The 5,401-nt window shown below is 35.9% G+C and overlaps 1 non-coding gene across 1 annotated transcript; it reads left to right on the top strand.

The window, feature by feature from the left end:
* The first annotated feature begins 2,619 nt into the window (after positions 1–2,619).
* Positions 2,620–2,700, top strand: TRNAL-AAG (transfer RNA leucine (anticodon AAG)). Its single transcript has one exon. It is a non-coding gene; the product is annotated as a tRNA-Leu (tRNA).
* The last annotated feature ends 2,701 nt before the right edge of the window (positions 2,701–5,401 follow it).

The raw sequence follows: 5,401 nt of genomic DNA, 5'->3' as shown, positions 1-5,401 counted from the left end.
AATAAATTTTCTCAACCCGCGAGCAATCCAAGTCCGTCACAGGCCAATCCACAGAGGTCATGAGCCTAGACATGTCAACTCATTTGAATCCATCTTAAAATGGATTGATAAAATTTCAATCCAACCCTCCTAAATTTTTTAACGAGGCGAACCAATCTGACGAACCCAACTCAAATTGACAACTATAGGTCCATCCCACCTCGCTCCGCCTCTAAAATTAAATAGGTTGTTTCATTTATTTTTGATAATTTAGATGTCTAAAATTTTATTCAAATAATTTTGAAAATAGATGATCTTTCTGTTAAATAAATTTGAAATATATTTATCTATATTTAAAATTCATTTTTAGAAATTTATTTCTATTAAATTTCAAAGTATGATTCTTCCAAAGTACAAATTCCACTTTATGCAAAAACAAATAGTCTAAACTTGACTTTTTCACCACTTATTTATTCATTTCTAAGACATTTTATCAAAGTAAAATAACACCTCAAAATTAGTTGATCACTGTACCAATTTTGATTAAATTATCATAATAATATTAATTAAAACTTCTTTAATGCTGATTAAAAATTCTTTTGATTATAATTATTTTAAATTAATCAAAATTATTTCAACTTGTGTAAAGTTACTTTCCATTATTCTATTTGCCATTGACCTAAATTCATTGGTACACTTCCAAAAAAAAAGAATAATTTTGACATTAAATTATTTTATATTTCTACTTTTTCTATATTCTCAATAATTGAAATAAAAATAAAAATTTTATTAAAAAATAGATAAAATTAAATCTTTTCAACGCCTATGATTCCAAGTAAACATGATAACTTGATAATAGTTTTCTCCCCTTCTTATTTATTCCACTTCAACATTTCAGTAAAAGGTAGAATCTGTCATCCAGCGACTCCACACGATCGATCCTATGACTATCTATGAAAAGATAAATCGAGAAGCTGCAGTTGACTATGAATTTATTCCAAATTCATAGCCTAAAGCATTCTGATTTGTTAGATTTTCCAACATTCTCAACCTCATGATTGAGATCCAAAGAGTGATGGCCCATTGGAGGCCCATCTAATTTATTTAAAAGGTCTCTTGGAAAGTTGATTTTCATAAGATGAGGAGAGGTCGGCTGTTCACTAGAAGGAGGTTAGAGGAGATAACACTTGAAAGAAGAAGTTGTTACTTACTTAATTGGATTTCATTCGACTATGCTTTTCAGTCCAATTTGAAGGAAGGACATGTGATGGTATTCAGGTTATTTCTCAAGTGACCGATCTAATTTCTCGGCCTACCCGGTTTGGTTCTTGAACAACAGCGTTCCCAAGCATAGAGCGCTCTTTTCTCCGGATGTCGGTCCTCGAATACTTGGTTTCCCGAGTACGATGTTCTTTTTTCTAAAGGTCAATTTCCCTGAGCACTCCAGTCGGTCAGACTTGATTCTCAAACACTTTACATTCTTGAACACTCCAGTCGGTCAAACTTGATTTTCAAACACTGTATATTCCTGAACACTTCAGCCGGTCAGAGTTGATTCCTCAACACTTTACATTCTCGAACACTCCAATCAGTTAGACTTGATTCCCGAATACTTTACATTCCTGAACACACCAATCACTCAGGCTTGATTCCCGAACACTTTACATTCCCGAGCACCCCAATCGATCAGACTCGATCCCCGAATATTGTGTAGCCCCGAAAGCCCTATCTATCAGACATAATATTCTAAGCACCAAGAAGTGGCATTCCCGACCACCAAGGATGGATGTCCTTGAGCACTCAGGAGTGGCATTCCCTAGCACCAATACAGGCTGGTATTCGATCTTGACATTTGGCAGCCTATGTGGGAATTCCAGTGTAACGACGATCGGATTTGGTTCCTTAAAAGCACCCACTGATGGGTACATGGCATATCATGAGTGGAAAGGCATCTAACGGTTACTGGATATGGTACCCTAATCATCGACAGATGAATAGGTGGCGTCTTGTGGTTGGAGAGACCTCTAACAGCTGTTGAATCTGGTATACTGACCCTCGCGGCAATGGTTGGAGAGTGCATAGTAGCCTACGTGGAGATGCTCTTCTATCAGTTATATAAGCACCACAAAGGGTAACGGAGAGATATAATTTTTTTCTCGTAAGTGGAAATGACTTTTTTCCATTAAACTTTTTTACAATTCTTCTTCTTCTTCGTTGGATCCCACGTCTTGACGGGGTCTCTGTGTTACTTCTGTGAACACTGACTTGAGCATCAGAGAGTCAACCAACTCTAACTCTCTTTACATTCTTAGGTTGTCGTATTTTAAGACTTACAGGATACGGATATAGCTTTCTGGGAAGGAGGAGCCCGAGAAAGTGAAAAGGACACCATCAATAATTAATGTATAAAATAAGGATAAATCATTTTGTAGGTAGATATTCTTAAATATTTTTTTATGTAAATAAAAAATTAATATCTAAAACTTTTGAGTGAGTAAAGGATGATTAGTTTGATCACGAGAGCGTGAGCTTCTTCAACTTCTACACAAGTATAGTTATGTAAATGAAAGTACAAATGCTAAATTGAATATGTGTTATTTATAGCACAAGTAACAAGGTATGAGTAGTACAAACAGATCTGTTGAGATGGCCGAGTTGGTCTAAGGCGCCAGATTAAGGTTCTGGTCCGAAAGGGCGTGGGTTCAAATCCCACTCTCAACAAATTGATTAATTATATATATTTTTTTGCCATCGGGGTATAGCTGAGTTAGTTACGAGAGCGAAGTTGCAGAAGAGGGCAAGGGTTTGAATCTCGACGAAGCCGAGACAATACTCTCCTCCGTCGTGGCAAATTGCAGCTTCTCGATTTACCTCCTCACAGATGGTCGTGGGGTCGACCGTGTGGGGTCGTTGGGGTGGCGGATTCCACCTTTTTCAGAAGAAGAGTGGTACAAACAGGCCCCTGGGGCATAGTTGAGTTGGTTACGATGGAACAGAGTTGCAGAAGTAGGTATCGAATCTCGGCGAAGCTGAGACAATGCTCTCCTCCGTCGTGGCCAACTACAGCTTCTCGATTTACCTCCTCACAGATGGTCATGGGGTCGACCGTGTGGAGTCTCTGGGATGGTAGATTCCATCTTTATGCAGAAGAGTGGTACAAATAGGAGCATCTAAGGTCAATTTATAGTAAGGATATTTATCTAGCTTGGTTGATTTTCAAAAAGTCCGACTATGAGTGTCGGACCACTTTGCGCTTTCCGGAGTAATCGATTTGAAAAGTTAGATATATAAATTATAAATAATAATAATAATAATAAATAAAATAAAAGATGCAAAGTTATCTAAAAAATTAAGATCGCCAAATTCTAAAAATAGGCTACCAACTTAGACAAGATAAGTGTTGTCTTTACTTAGAGAAACATCTTTTTGATCTCAATTAAATCATGTCAAGTGTTTAGTAGTTGCAATAACAAATGATTAGCCAAACCATTTGGTTGTCTACTCTATTGCACCATATAGATAATACTAACAAAGTTGAAGGGACACACCTTGCATTATGTTGAGTTAGAGGCATCTGCTCTCGGGGCATGATTGAATTAGTTATTGTAGGATAAACTTGCTGAAGTGGGCAAGGAGTCGAATCTCAGCAAAACCGAGACAATGCCCTCCCTCGTAATGGCCAACTATAGTTTCCCGATTAACCTCCTCACAGATGGTCGTGGGACCGACCGTGTGAGGCCGCGGGGTGGCGGATTCCACCTTTGCAGAAGAGTTCTCTACTTTAATTTTAAATTTTAAAATAAATAAATAAATTTTCTCAACCCGCGAGCAATCCAAGTCCGTCGCAGGCCAATCCACAGAGGTCACGAGCCTAGGCGGGTCAACTCATTTGAATCCATCTTAAAATGGATTGATAAAATTTCAATCCAACCCACCTAAATTATTTAACGAGGCGAACCAATCCGACGGACCCAACTCAAATTGACAACTATAGGTCCATCCCACCTTGCTCCGCCTCGAAAAATAAATAGGTTGTTTCATTTATTTTTGATAATTTAGATGTCTAAAGTTTTATTCAAATAATTTTGAAAATAGATGATCTTTCTGTTAAATAAATTTGAAATATATTTATCTATATTTAAAATTCATTTTTAGAAATTTATTTCTATTAAATTTCAAAGTATGATTCTTCCAAAGTACAAATTCCACTTTATGCAAAAACAAATAGTCTAAACTTGACTTTCTCACCACTTATTTATTCATTTCTAAGACATTTTATCAAAGTAAAATAACACCTCAAAATTAGTTGACCACTGTACCAATTTTGATTAAATTATCATAACAAAATTGTTTTAATATTAATTAAAACTTCTTTAATGCTGATTAAAAATTCTTTTGATTATAATTATTTTAAATTAATCAAAATTATTTCAACTTGTGTAAAGTTACTTTCCATTATTCTATTTGCCATTGACCTAAATTCATTGGTACACTGCAAAAAAAAGGATAATTTTGACATTAAATTATTTTATATTTCTACTTTTTCTATATTCTCAATAATTGAAATAAAAATAAAAATTTTATTAAAAAATAGATAAAATTAAATCTTTTCAACACCTATGATTCCAAGTAAACATGATAACTTGATAATTATTTTCTCCCCTTCTTATTTATTCCACTTCAGTATTTCAGTAAAAGGTAGAATCTCGTCATCCAGCGACTCCACACGGTCGATCTTATGACTATCTATGAAAAGATAAATCGAGAAGCTGCAGTTGACTATGAATTTATTCCAAATTCATAGCCTAAAGCATTCTGATTTGTTAGATTTTCCAACATTCTCAACCTCATGATTGAGATCCAAAGAGTGATGGCCCATTGGAGGCCCATCTAATTTATTTAAAAGGTCTCTTGGAAAGTTGATTTTCATAATTGATGCAGATAGGAGAGGTCGGCTGTTCACTAGAAGGAGGTTAGAGGAGATAACACTTGAAAGAAGAAGTTGTTACTTACTTAATTGGATTTCATTCGACTATGCTTTTCAGTCCAATTTGAAGGAAGGACATGTGATGGTATTCAGGTTATTTCTCAAGTGACCGATCTAATTTCTCGGCCTACCCAGTTTGGTTCTTGAACAACAGCGTTCCCAAGCATAGAGCGCTCTTTTCTCCGGATGTCGGTCCTCGAATACTTGGTTTCCCGAGTACGATGTTCTTTTTTCTAAAGGTCAATTTCCCTGAGCACTCCAGTCGGTCAGACTTGATTCTCAAACACTTTACATTCTTGAACACTCCAGTCGGTCAAACTTGATTTTCAAACACTTTATATTCCTGAACACTTCAGCCGGTCAGAGTTGATTCCTCAACACTTTACATTCTCGAACACTCCAATCAGTTAGACTTGATTCCCGAATACTTTACAT

Source organism: Curcuma longa, unplaced genomic scaffold, assembly GCF_044706935.1.
Source record: "Curcuma longa cultivar G26 ecotype Majalengka, Jawa Barat unplaced genomic scaffold, ITB_CL_G26_1.1 contig_26112, whole genome shotgun sequence".
Taxonomy (NCBI): domain Eukaryota; kingdom Viridiplantae; phylum Streptophyta; class Magnoliopsida; order Zingiberales; family Zingiberaceae; genus Curcuma; species Curcuma longa.
This window is presented reverse-complemented; position numbering and strand designations above follow the sequence as displayed.